Consider the following 14,948-nt stretch of genomic DNA (forward strand, 5'->3'; position numbering starts at 1 on the left):
ACTCCGCAGTCTGCATTGGTTGCCGATCAGTTTCCGGTCACAATTCAAAGAGTTGGTTATGACCTATAAAGCCCTTCATGGCATCGGACCAGAATATCTCCGGGACCGCCTTCTGCCGCACGAATCCCAGTGACCAGTTAGGTCCCACAGAGTTGGCCTTCTCCGGGTCCCATCAACTAAACAATGTCGTTTGGCGGGACCCCGGGGAAGAGCCTTCTCTGTGGCAGCCCCGACCCTTTGGAACCAACTCCCCCCAGATATCACAGTTGCCCCCACCCTCCTAACCTTTCGTAAGCTCCTTAAAACCCACCTCTGTCGTCAGGCATGGGGGAATTGACATGTTCCCTCATCCCTAGGCTTATGAAATTTATGCATGGTACGCTAGTATGTATGATTGGTTTTAATTTGTGGTGTTTTTTAAATTAACTTAAATATTAGATTTGTTTTACATTGTATTGTTATTGCTGTGAGCCGCCCCGAGTCTGCGGAGAGGGGCGGCATACAAATCTGATTAAACTAAACTAAACTAAACTAAATAAAATAAATACATGCCATCCATAGCAGATTGCAGAAAAAGCTGCTCGAAAGCTACTGAAAGACAAATATTGATAAAAAAAAGATTGCCCAACTTTCTATTAAAGATGTTTGAGTTATTTCAGTTTAGTGTCACGAGGTTAAATTGAATGCTTCTTTTGTAAAACTTAATTAAGCAGCAATGCTGTGTTTTAACTTTGTTTGAAAAACAAATCCTTCGCCTAGGATCCTTTTCTGACTATCTAATAATCCTATATTTTGGGGGTTATTATTAAAATTTATCTCTGGGCAAAATTATAAATGCCAGGTGCTAGTGTGTACATTAGCCAGAAATATGATCTTTCATTCTCCGTTTTCTACCACTCGCCCCTCCCAACTCTCCCCATCCCACGGTTTTCTTTTCCGAAGCTGTCAAGCCTGCCTTTATCAGACTTATCACAATAACACTCGATTACTTTTCCCCTGCGCGTTAAGAAAGTCTGAAAATGGTATGAATAACCCCAAGGACTGACTGAAAAACAAACAAAAGTAGAATGCCGAAGAGGAAAAGGAATGTCCCAGAGGAGGGAAAGTTAAGCAAGTTAACCATAAAACTCTAAAATGTTGCCAAGAAGAAAGGAGCTTGACATTATGGTGCACCTGCTCTATTACCTGTGGTTATTTGTAGTCTGCTTGTATGTGTGTTTTGGCGGCTGTGATGTCAAGAGAAAGAGGCGTGGCAACTCTGGAGGCAGGTAGATAAAGGATTCAAACTAAACAGGATTCCCCAGTTCTGAGAGTGGAGCAACAGCGGAACCACAAGTCACCAGAGTCAGGTAAGCTTGTTTATCTCTCCCTCTCTTTTCTAACTCCTTTTGCTTCTGTTTTTCCTTCTTAGGTCTGGAGTTGGGAAAGGTCAGATTGAGGATAAGGGTGGGGAAGGGGGGTTGCCGGCGTACTGAAAGACATGCTGCCTCTGATCGTATTATTTACTGAGGATAAACTCCACAAACTTACCCTAGTTTTGAGTATATGCGGATAGCATTGTAGTTCAAACTTAACATCTGGAATGAGAGGTTTTGAAGGCTTTTGTATCTGAGTTTGTTTTAATTGTTTTCTCATGTTTTCTCACATTCCTTTCAAATTTGTTTTTTCTTCTTCTTCTTTTTCCCTGGATTTTGTTTTTAAAAAGTTGTTTTTATAAATATATACATAAACCTGGTTAGAGTTTTAAACAGGGGTGGGTTCTACTTACCTTTTGCCACCTGTTTGCATCGCGTTTTTGTGAGTCATAATATGGAATGCCCTGTAACTGCAATTCCAAATCAATGTTTCTATTACTGCGGGTTGGGGGTTTTACAAAAGAAAGAAAAAAAGTATTGTTAAACAGTGGAGTCATTCCTTGCCATTCAAATGCAAACCACGGCACTTTCAGTGTGACTTCGGGTTTCTATGTTGACATAATAAGGTGTTTCTGACTTCAGGTTGTTGCCAGGTTCTTGACAATAATCTTGGTAATCTGGGATGCTACAGCCTTCTAGTGCTACAAATTAAACCTCAAGTTATACCTTTATCCCCTCTTATTTTTATTTTTATTTTTTTTTAAAAAAGTGGGTTCTGGTGGGACCACAACATTGTGTGCCTCTATTCTGTATCTACTCATATAAGAATCATGGGCCATCATTTCATTTCATTTCATTTATTGGATTTGTATGCCGCCCCTCTCCGCAGACTCAGGGCGGCTAACAACAGAATAAAAACAGCATGTAAATCCAATACAAAACAGCTAAAAAACCTTTAATTCTAAAACCAAACATACATACAAACAAACAAACATACCATGCATAAATTGTAAAGGCTTAGGGGGAAAGAATATCTCAGTTCCCCCATGCCTGACAACAGAAGTGGGTTTTTAGGAGCTTGCGAAAGGCGAGGAGGGTGGGGGCTATTCTAATCTCCGAGGGGAGTTGGTTCCAGAGGGTCAGGGCCGCCACAGAGAAGGCTCTTACCCTGGGCCCCAACAAACGACATTGTTTTGTTGACGGGACCCGGAGAAGGCCCATTCTGTGACGGCCCTGACCCTCTGGAACCAACTCCCCCTGGAGATTAGAATCACCATTTTAGGGCCTAAGGAAAAATTGTAAGGAAACAGATTCTTTCTTGGTACTTTTTCAACATGCTCATTCACTCTAAATTGCTAAGATTACTCAAGATAGTTAGTTATCTAACTATTCAATAGAAAATGAAAAGAGGCAGGTGTTAAGCTCAAAAACATGTGGCTCTCTTGCTAATTTTCCACTGGTTGATTAGAACCCTTCTACAAACAGGAATAACACTGCTCCTGGACTGAGGCTACCTTTTGTTTTTCCCCTAATGCCACCGTGGGACTGCTAGTCCCTAGTCTAAACTTCTGAACTTCACATGCTGTGATTAACTTCAGAAATTAACTGTTTCTGCTGTAGGTCCTGGAAAAACCCCATTGAAATAGAGCTATGGTATAACATTTCTTCCAAAATTACAGAATGGTGGATGTAGTCATTCTTTGGCAGCAAATGCTCCTGTTTCCCAGTGTTTATTAGAAGATTTCCATACAGTGGGTCTGGGGTCTCTCTGTCTCTCTCCCTCTATCCCCCCTCCTTTTTTTAGTCCTTTTTCGAATAGCAAACAGGAGAGGGGGGGGGGAGAGAATGGGGGTAGTTTGCTACCTAATTGATGTTTTTAGCACTCTATTGCCTAGATGGAGATACATATGCTAGCTCAATGGGAAAAGGGGTAAGAAGACTCCTTTTAAAAAAATGGTTTTTGCTATTTTGTTTTTATATAATGCTTTGTCCATTGGGATAATGCTTCACAATTTCTTCAGCAAGTTTATAATATCTGACAAACTCCACTTAAAATGCATAAAATGTATCAGGAAAGACTTAATGAACTCAATCTGTATAGTCTGGAGGACAGAAGGAAAAGGGGGGACATGATCGAAACATTTAAATATGTTAAAGGGTTAAACAAGGTTCAGGAGGAAAGTGTTTTTAATAGGAAAGTGAACACAAGAACAAGGGGACACAATCTGAAGTTAGTTGGGGGAAAGATCAAAAGCAACATAAGAAAATATTATTTTATTGAAAGAGTAGTAGATCCTTGGAACAAACTTCCAGCAGACGTGGTTGGTAAATCCACAGTAACTGAATTTAAACATGCCTGGGATAAACATATATCCATTGTAAGATAAAATACAGGAAATAGCATAAGGGCAGACTAGATGGACCATGAGGTCTTTTTCTGCCGTCAATCTTCTATGTTTCTATGTTTCTATGTATGCCTCACATAAAAGTAAATAACCATTTAGACACATTATTCAAAGTTTATGGTTGCATGCTCTGAATATGCTACATAAGTTACAGAACTAATTATACTGCGAGATGGCACTGAAGAAATAAGATACTAAAGCCCAGAACTAAAAGGCCAAGCACAGTTGATGTGAGACTCACTAGTAGAAGAACCTCCACTGGAATTATCTGGTTCACCATTAAATAGACTGGAACCTTTTTATTTTGAGTATTATATTTACATCCTGCCTTTCCTCCAGGAATTCAGGGTGGGGTAACTAGCATTCTCATCTCCATTATTTTTTGTGTGCGACTGTATTCTTATGCAGCAAGTTAGGCTTAGAGAAAATGAAAAATAGTTGCCTAAAATCAGTCAGTCTCTGAAGGTGGACATGGTTTTGCGTCACTGTCTTGGTCCTGGCATAGATTAGTCCCTACTGACTGTGTGCCAAGTTTCCCTAAGATATCCAGCAACTTCAGAAGGAAAACGCTGTCCTGTTAGCAATATTGAAATCAAATTCGGGCCCTATCCTACTAGACCTTTGTACCTAAGACTATAGCATAAGTAGAGAAAAGTCATCAAGTACGGATTCAATGGTTTAGGCTAGCCCTCTAGATAGGTAGATAGGTAGGTATCCACCATTTTCTAATCTTCAAATCCATAAACGATCCATTTATTTTTTCACCAATAAAGTTTATAGTCTTTCAGAAATGTTTTTGGTTTTGTTTTCTCTTAACAGAAGGTCAGTTTTGCCATTTGTGACATTTTCTCAATTATTATTATTTTTTATTATTATTATTTATTGGATTTGTATGCCGCCCCTCTCCGTAGACTCGGGGCAGCTAACCACAATGATAAAAAACAACATGTAACAATCCAATTTAATAAAACAACTAAAAACTAAAAACTAAACATACACACAAACATACCATACATAACTTGTAATGGCCTAGGAGAAGGAATATCCTAACTCCCCCATGCCTGGCAACAAAGGTGGGTCTTGAGTAATTTGCGAAAGACAAGGAGGGTGGGGGCTGTTCTAATCTCTGGGGGGAGTTGATTCCAGAGAGCCGGGGCTGCCACAGAGAAGGCTCTTCCCCTGGGGCCCGCCAAACGACATTTGGTCGACGGGACCCGGAGAAGGCCAACTCTGTGGAACCTTATCGGCCAATCCATTCACTTTCTATGGGAATTTCATTATTTTTACGTCATTGCGAATACAATAATGTTATGGTTACCATAAACAAAATCAATGTAACATGAGTCTTTTCTAATTCATTGTCCATAAGCCCAAGTATAACTGTTATGTATTAGACACATACTGTTTACTCTAAGCTGGAAAAAGGAGACTGTTGATTGCTTGAGCCATCTGACAGCTCTGTATAAAAGGGAAAGCTGTCAGCCTGGCTCTTTTGTTGGATCTTACTGCACTACAATAAAGAGCTGTTGTTACAAGTCGGTCCTCAGCCTCTTCAGTACCAGAACGTAACATTGGTGACAATGATGTTCACCACATGAACGGGTTCCTACCAAAAAAGCTGAAGGAAAGCCAATAGATCCAGCCTGGCGAGAAACGTGAGTGGCAGCCATTTTGCACGGCAAAATTTGAAACCACAGAGAAACGAGATGTCAGCATTCCATCTGCCGACTCCCTTTGATCCGACCAAAGAAAATTTGGGCTCTTACATGACCAGAACAGTTATCATTGACCCCCTCAGAGAGGGTTCGCAACTTGAGCATCCTCCTCGATCCACAGCTCACATTAGAGAAACACCTTTCAGCTGTGGCGAGGGGGGCGTTCGCCCAGGTTCGCCTGGTGCACCAGTTGTGGCCCTACCTGGACCGGGAGTCACTGCTCACAGTCACTCATGCCCTCATCACCTTGAGGTTCGACTACTGTAACGCTCTCTACATGGGGCTACCTTTGAAAGTGTTCAGAAACTTCAGATCGTGCAGAATGCAGCTGCAAGAGCAATCATGGGCTTTCCCAAATATGCCCATGTTACACCAACATTCCGCAGTCTGCATTGGTTGCCGATCAGTTTCCGGTCACAATTCAAAGTGTTGGTTATGACCTATAAAGCCCTTCATGGCACCGGACCAGATTACCTCAGGGACCGCCTTCTGCTGCACAAATCCCAGCGACCAGTCAGGTCCCACAGAGTGGGTCTTCTCCGGGACCCGTCAACCAAACAATGTCGCTTGGCGGGACCCAGAGGAAGAGCCTTCTCTGTGGCAGCCCCGGCCCTCTGGAACCAATTCCCCCCAGAGATTAGAATTGCCCCCACCCTCCTTGCCTTTCAAAAGTTGCTTAAAACCCACCTCTGCCTCCAGGCATGGGGAAACTGAGATATACTTTCCCCCTAGGCCTTTACAATTTTATGCATGGTATGTCTGTATGTCTGATTGTTTTTTATATAATGGGCTTTTAACTGTTTTTAGTATTGGATTTTGTTATATATTGTTTTATTGCTGTTGTTAGCCGCCCCGAGTCTGCGGGGAGGGGCGGCATACAAATTCAATAGATAGATAGATAGATAGATAGATAGATAGATAGATAGATAGATAGATAGATAGATAGATAGATAGATAGATAGATAAATTTCGCTGCTTCCTGGAAGCAAATGACCTACAAGGCCTAGCTGACAATCGGAAGCGAGCATTATTCCTTAGCCACTATGGACACAAGGTTTTCAACACAGCGGAGTCCCCAGCCAACACCAATCAAGATGGTTCCCTGGAAAACTCTTCAAAATATGTTACAGACACACTACACACCAGTGCCATCAAAATTCATCAGGTGCCACAAATTCAGGCAGCGCCTACAACATGACAGAGAGTCCATTAACCAGTACCTCATAGCATTAAGAAAAGCATCCACGCACTATGATTCCAAAACCTTGACAATATACTATTAGATAATTAGACCAACTAATTTGCGGAGTGCAAATTCAATTACAAAGAAGACTCTTAATAAAACCCAATGTGATCCTACAGACCACATTGGATGAAGCTAGAGCCACAGAGTCCTCCAACAAAGCCGCAGAGTCCCTCCAGCGCTGGAGCACACCAACTCAGCGTAAACAAATGACAGAAGTACATGAGAACCGGTGAATGGATGACCATGGTGACACCATTGAGGAAGAGGTTGCTGGACTGGCTGACAAGGTGGATTATATTCCTGGCTGCCTATTCATACAAACTACTGCATCGGCCAGGCAAGGCCTTGGGGAATGCTGATGCCCTGAGCCAGTGCCCTCTTCCCAACCTCATGGGATGACCCCACTCTGGGCATTCCTGTATTGCTCATTGACTGTGCCAACTCGGGACTAGTAACATTAGCCAACATTGCTGCCCACTCTGCACAAGACTCAACCTCCAGGACTATTTTAAACTGGGTGGGGAGGGGATGGCCGCAAGCACCAGTTAAACCCGAATTCAAACCTTTTGTAACCAGACAGCATAAAATTTCAGTGCAAGGGGGTTTCCTCTTGTGGGGTGATCACATAATTGTTCCTCTGTTGCTTTGAGAGGAGATTCTAAGGCCTTTGCATGAGGGGCACCCAAGGGTGGTCAGGATGAAATCATTAGCACAAAGCTACATGTGGTGGCTCAATATGGATAAGCAAGTCAAGGGATGGGTAGCTGGTTGCACACCTTGCCAAGAGTCTAGGTCCGCATCCCCCAGGACCCTAGTGCAAGAGTGGAACAACCCCAGGGCACCGTGGTAACGTATACATACCGACTTCACAGGTCCGTTTCACAGGCAAAAGATTATGGTGCTGGTAGATGCGTACTCTAAAAGAGATAGTGGTAATAAGTTACACCACCACCGACTCTGTAATCTGGACACTCCGGAGCCTGTTTGCTGCCCATGGGATGCCTGACACATTGGTATTCAACAATGGCCCTCAGCAACCCAATTTGAAGGGTTTCTTGCTGAAAAGGAATAAAGCATACACTGGCTGCCCTTTTCCATCTGGCCAGTAATAGACAAGCTGAATACATGATCCAGTCATCTAAAAAGGCCTTGAGGTGGTTGGGGCAGGTGACTGGCAGCCCCGCGTAGATAAATTCCTTTTAGCACAAAATATCTCCAGGACCGCCTTCTGCCGCATGAATCCCAGTGACCAGTTAGGTCTCACAGTTGGCCTTCTCCGTGTCCCGTCAACAAAACAATGTCGTTTGGCGGGACCCAGGGGAAGGGCCTTCTCTGTGGCGGCCCCGACCCTTTGGAACCAACTCCCCCCAGATATTAGAGTTGCCCCCACCCTCCTTGCCTTTCATAAGCTCTTTAAAACCCACCTCTGTCATCAGGCATGGGGGAATTGAGACTTTCCCTTCCCCCTAGGCTTATAAAATTTATGCATGGTATGTCTGTATGTATGATTGGTTTCTTAAATTGGGGTTTTTAAATTAACTTAAATATTAGATTTGTTTACATTGTCTTATTATTGTTGTTAGCCGCCCCGAGTCTATGGAGAGGGACGGCATGCAAATCTGATAGATGGATGGATGGATGGATGGATGGATGGATGGATGGATGGATGGATGGATAGATAGATAGATAGATAGATAGATAGATAGATAGATAGATAGATAGATAGATAGATAAAAATATTACTCCCAGCACAGTTACTGGGAGAAGCCCAGCAGAGCTTCTCATGGGCCAACGACTCCGGTCCGTACTAGATAGGCTGCACCCAAGCTATCCCAACCTGAAAAAACCCAGTAGTAGTTTCACAAAACCCAGACTATTCTAAGTAAAAGACCCAGTGTTCACTAGGAACTGTTTAGAAGGGCTTCTATGGCTACCTAGGGAGATATGCGAAATCACGGGTCCAAAATCCTATGTGGTAGTACTAAACAATGAAAGAAAATGGCGATGCTACATCAACCAACTGCGCAGCCACCAACCTTTAAACACAGATTACAAACAAAACCTTAATAATGATTTCCCTACAGCTCATTACTGCACGATATCATTGAACCTGTCCCAGTAGAATCCTCTGCCCTACCCAGGCCATTTCAGGAGGTTCCACAGTTGGAGCCATAAACAGCCAATCCATCCTCCCTGTCCAGAGCCAACTCCCTTACAGATCTGCACAGTGTCCTACCTATCTACAGGACTACGTATGCTGATGATGGACTAAACCAAGAGGGGAGAGAGGTGTTATGTATTAGACCAGGGGAAGGCAAAGTTGGCTCTTCTATGACTTATGGACTTCAACTCCCAGAATTCCTGAGCCAATCATGCTAGCTCAGGAATCATGGGAGTTGAAGTCCATATGTCATAGAATAGCCATGTTTGCCTATCCCTTTATTAGACACATACTGTTTACTCCAAGGTCCACTTTGCAAACGTGGAAAAAAGGGGCCTGTTGATTGGTTGAGCCATCTGACAGCTCTGTATAAAAGGGAGAGCTGTCAGCCTGGCTCTTTTGCTGGATCTCATTGCACTACAATAAAGAGGTATTGTTATAAGTCTGTCTCCAGCCTCTTCAGTACCAGAACTTAGCAATAACCAATTTCAATTTATTTCCAAAATTAATCTTTAAATCCTTTACATCATTGTGTGAACTTGTATGCAAAATTTCTCAGCTTTCTCACAAATCCACTATGCATGATAAAAAGAAAATTCCCTTGTGCTTTTCACATTTCCAAAACTGGTTTGAAATACCTTTGCACAACTTTTGTATGTTCTCTGTTGTCATATACCAACAACACACCGTTTTATTTAAAAGTTCTCTTAAATTAGGGCACAATGTAAGTTCAATACTTGTTACCCACATTTTCTCCCAAATGTCCATCCAACTATGTAAATGAAAACCATTGAAAACGATGTCCTCCTGCAACCATTTGCTTTCTTGACTTTAACTGAGTCCTGTGTTTCTTTTCCCAGTGGGAAGAGAATTAAGTGGCTCAAGGGACCTCTGGTATAATCTTTGACTCAAAGGTGGTGCTGCCAGCTCCAATCTAGGGGCTGCCAGTTGGCCATTAGCCAATGTTAGAAGGACATGACTTGTTGGCCTTGGAGAGGAACAGAATGTTCTGTTAATAAAAATCCAGGTGGAACCCAACTCTTGCCATCAAGTTTAATTAGTGAAGACAGAGAACAGAGCAGGGTGACTTGTAGTATTTGAGGCCTGCCTGACAAAGGGATCCCTTCTTTGTGAAACCTTCCTGAGTAGACGACCTCTGCCATGGCCTTGTAAGCTGTCTGTCATTTCTGAAGCCATGATAGAGCAGGGTTAAACTTTAAACATATTAACTGGGTGCTTAACTTGGAAGAATATCTGGATTCTTCACAGGAGTTAAAAAGAACAGCATATGCCTCCCTGTAAAAATATTATTAGAATTAGACCTAGTGTATAATATTTTCTAATTCCCCCCCACACAGATACTTTTTAAAAATAGCAGGATCAAACTTTAATTGCTAATGTGGTAGAAAGGAAAAATAGAATGGAGATCGTGTTAAATGAACAGAATGGATCATGTTAAATACAAGTACATTTAATTAATTCTAAATTGAATCAAATATAGCTTTTGTTATGTCTCACAGTGGCTTTTAGGAGTGAAGCCCCCAGCATTGTATTCATTCGGTTGGGAAAAATCACATACACTGGTAAAAGCTCTATTCCAGTGTTTCAAACACTCACTGACACACACAGACACACACCCTCTCTCTGACTCTCACACATATTGTCACCCACACTCCCTTTTCTCTCACACACATTCATAGACACACATTAAATTTATTTTAAATTCTAATAATAAGAATTAATATAAACTAAAATAGAAGAAAAGAAAAAGGGAGAAATAAAATTAAAAGTGCAAAAAGAAAATGTAATGAAATAGCTTCTGACCTTCTTTACAGCAGTTATAAGTGCAACATAACTCTTCTTTCTATAATCTATCCTGTTAGTCATCAAAGTATAAATCATAAATTCATTTTTACTTATGCAAAAATTCCATAAGGAGTTACCAGTCATTAATGAATGTAGATATTGCCTTTTCTCTAATCAAATAACTCAATTTAGCCATTTCAGCATGTTTTACCAACTATTTCTTCATTGCAGATACTGTATTGTCAATTTATTTTTGTGCATAAAATAATCATGTGAAAGTTTTATATAGAAACAGTGTTCCATGATTCTTTTATAAATGTTTATCCCTTAGTACCAGGAGGAAATGTTTTAGTCTCAATTGATGTTAATCTTTAAAATTCTCTGAATTACTATATGTGTTAGCATTCAAAATTTTCTAGCTTTTTGACGAATCTACAAAGCATTTCTTATTCATATCTCTAACATAAGCCTGAAGTACCTTTATATATTCTAAATATATTATTTTGGTGTCACATACTAACAGTACATTATTTTATAAAAATTATCTTTAAGATTATATCTGTACATAATGTAAATTTCAGTCTTTTCAATCACATTTTCCTATTGTTCTATTTGTATATTAAAATTAAAGCTTTTAGCCTATTTTATAATATATTATTTAACCTGTTCTTCTTGTTTCAAATCTCACTAAAGGTTTATACATTTTAACTATTACGTGTTTATCAGTTGTTCACAATTCCATTTAAAGTTCTAACTTACCTTATTCAACATAATGAATTCTTTACTTTATTATTTTCACTTGTGCTTCTTAATCCAAGCAGCTGGAAGGGAATTCTGGGAGTTCAACTCCACCCATCTTAAAATGGCTGGGGTTGAGAATTACTGGCCTACTCTGGAATGTAAATCTACTTTGCAGACAATACTGGTTTAAAGCAATAACAGTCTGGCTTTCCATATCTATACTGTAGGTAGTGAGTAATACTGCTTTAAAAATATTTATAAATGCATTTACAGACACACTATTCCTTTAGGTCAACAATATTTAAATCACAAAATGGATTCTGCTGTAGAATTCTGAATCTTGATGTCTTTTAGCTTACTTTTATGCAACACTGTTTTAGTGCTTTAAATCAGTACTGAGGGGTTTTCTGTCATTGTCACATTGGAAATTAATTATTTTGCTTTAGTCTTTCTATGAATTTTGAAACAGATTTTAAAATTCAGTTTTTCCTCTACAGTCACTCATTCTGTCTCTGTTTCTTTGTCTCAATTTCTCTCTCTGCCAGCCTGTTTAAAATATCTGTAAAAAGGCTAGAACTTTTTGTATCCTCTCACTAAGTAGAGGCCTTGTTTTTAAAAAAATTCAGGTAATTGAGTTTGTTGTGCATGGCTTTGATTTTACATCCATGTTCTCCATTAACTTTGCTTGCTGGTAAGCATACAAATGACTATCACATGACTGTCACTGAGAAGCCTGAGATGGTGTAAATGCAGGACAATTGCAAATCTTTTGAATGGTGATTATGGGACCCTCCAATAGTCATAAACACTTGAAGAGTGTTCCGAAACTTCAGCTCTTCCAAAAGGCAGCGGCTTGAGCAGTCTTGGGCCTTCCAAGAAATGCCCATATCTCACCATCACTCCGCGGACTGCATTGGCTACCAATTTGTTTCCAGACACAATTCAAAGTGTTGGTTATGACCTATAAAGCCCTACATGGCATAGGACCAGATTATCTCCGAGACCGCCTTCTGCCGCACGAATCCCAGCAACCGGTGAGGTCCCACGGAGTTGGTCTCCTTAGGGTCCCATCGACCAAACAATGTTGGCTGGCGGGACCTAGGGGAAGAGCCTTCTCTGTGGCGGGCCCGGCCCTCTGGAATCAGCTCCCCCCAGAGATTCATACTGCCCCCACCCTCCTTGCCTTCCGAAAAAGTTCAAAAACTCATCTTTGCCGCCAGGCCTGGGGTTCCTTAGACCTTACCCCCTGACCGATGAATGCTTAGTTTGACTGCTGAATGAATGATATTGATAGTTTTTAATTAGAATTTTAAGATTGTTTTTTAAGGTATAATTAGATTGTTATTATTGTTTCCTGTTTTTCTGTACATGCTGTGAGCCGCCCCGAGTCCTCGGAGAGGGAGAGGGGCGGCATATAAATCCAAACAAACAAACAAATAAATAAATGCAAGGCTTAACAGCAAACTTTAAAAAAATACATTCAAGTTTGGTCACTAAATAAGGCAATTAGCAAGGAAGGACAACTTGCATAGATGGAGTGAGAATGTAGGATAGCATACTAGTAGGATAGTCCAGTGTTTCCCAACTTTGGCAACTTTATTATTTATTAGATTTGTATGCTGCCCCTCTCCGTAGACTCCCAGAGTTGAAGTCCAAATATCTTCAAGTTGCCAAGGTTGAGAAACACTGGGATAGTCTACTAAATATATTCTTAGAGATATCATTTTTGGCAACAATAATTTTTTTAAAAAAAAAAAATATCCATAAAGCATCACATGCCTGGAGTGCCATGGAAGGAGAAAAGGAAAATGACAAATGGCAAAAAGAAAGTTCAGAAACAGAGTTACACATAAATATGGCTATTGCGAAAATGGTAACTAAGTACAAGGAAGACTTATTAGTCTTATGAGTTTGTTAACATATATAATATGATTTTAAAATATACAAGTGGATATTAAAGACTGTGGAAAGACAATGTTGCCCTTTCAGATTTCAAAGTGTATATGCCCATTTTTAAAGGCAAGAATGAGGAAGCATCAGCTACTTGGCTTTCTGTTTGCACTGTAAGCTTTTTACCAAGGCTCTGAACTGTTTTCTACATTTATATTATCTAATAAACAAATGCAATTTTGTTTCTTTCTATACCATTGATGGTGAACCTTTTCCCCCTCGGGTGCTGAAAGAGTGTACGCGCATGCTATTGCGCATGCGCACGTGCCCACATCAGGGGTGGGCTACTGCCACGATGGGATGGAGAATGCAGTGGGGTAGGAAAAATGGAACCTTACCCCAGGGCACCCAATTTACACTGAAAGAAGTTGAAAGAAAATGCAGGGCTTCCTGCATAAGGCACGCCCACAGTGTGGTAGTAAAAAATTTGGTAGCCCTTCACTGGCCCACACCCATAATCCAATGCCTGGGAAGGGTGAAAACAACTTTCTCCACTCCCCAAAGGCCCACTGGAAGCCCGAAACGGCCTGTTTTACAACTTGTGATAAGCCCAGTAGGCTTGTGTTTCGTCTTCCCCAGGCTTCCCTGGAGCCAGGGGGGGAGGTAAGAATGCCCCCTCCCCCGGAGGCTCTCTGGAAGCCAAAAGCCCTCCCAGAGGCTCTGTATGAGCCAAACATCAGCCGGCTGGCACACACATGCACATTGGAGCGGAGCTAGGGCAATGGCTCACGTACCAGGAGAAATGGCTCTGTGTGCCACCTGTGGCACTGGTGCCATAAGTTTGCCATCACTATTCTATATTGTCAAAAACCTTCGTAATTTTGAAATCTCAGATTAGTCCTCTAAATTTTGTTGTTCAAAATTAACAATTTGGAGATGGGTCTGCTTGTTATGCTTATATTAGGGAAGTAACATAAGCAACCTTATCAGCAAACCATATCCTTGTCCTCTTAGTTAGTTTATAATCTAGTTACACAATCCATGAAAAAATTGTAAAGCTTGTTTTCTCTACTTTCCATGCCCCACCCAAGCCATTAATTTCTCTGCCATATCAGATACATAGGGGCTACATCTCCAGGCCTAATTAAAATAAAATAGCAATCGTTTTATAGCAATATAGCAACAGTATAAAAAGACCTAATAGTAGAAATTAGGGTTAAAAACAGTCCATGCTGTGTGTTTTAATGTCTAAGTACTACATTAAATGTCAGATCATTTTGGCCTGAAAAAAGATTGAAGGATAGAAACATAGAAACATAGAAGACTGACGGCAAAAAAGACCTCATGGTCCATCTTGTCTGCCCTTATACTATTTTTTGTATTTTATCTTAGGATGGATCTATGTTTATCCCAGGCATGTTTAAATTCAGTTACTGTGGATTTACCAACCACATCTGCTGGAAGTTTGTTCCAAGGATCTACTACTCTTTCAGTAAAATAATATTTTCTCATGTTGCTTTTGATTTCCCCCCCAACTAACTTCAGATTGTGTCCCCTTGTTCTTGTGTTTACTAGAGTGATACAGATTTCAAGGGCAGCTTATTGCACAGGGAAGTACTGTAGCTGCTA

At 40.9% G+C, this 14,948-nt stretch overlaps 1 protein-coding gene across 3 annotated transcripts in view; it reads left to right on the forward strand.

The window, feature by feature from the left end:
• The first annotated feature begins 1,221 nt into the window (after positions 1-1,221).
• The window catches only part of GRB7 (growth factor receptor bound protein 7), a 78,786-nt gene continuing 65,059 nt past the window's right edge, over positions 1,222-14,948 (forward strand). The window contains exon 1 of one of the 3 annotated variants that reach the window (XM_070728098.1): positions 1,222-1,349. The gene's annotated coding sequence lies outside the window, so the exon portion shown is untranslated. The remainder of the gene's footprint in view (positions 1,350-14,948) is intronic. The other 2 variants (XM_070728100.1, XM_070728099.1) reach the window with 2 other exon arrangements.

The sequence above is a fragment of the Erythrolamprus reginae genome, chromosome Z (assembly GCF_031021105.1).
Source record: "Erythrolamprus reginae isolate rEryReg1 chromosome Z, rEryReg1.hap1, whole genome shotgun sequence".
In the NCBI taxonomy this organism is placed as follows: Eukaryota; Metazoa; Chordata; class Lepidosauria; order Squamata; family Dipsadidae; genus Erythrolamprus; species Erythrolamprus reginae.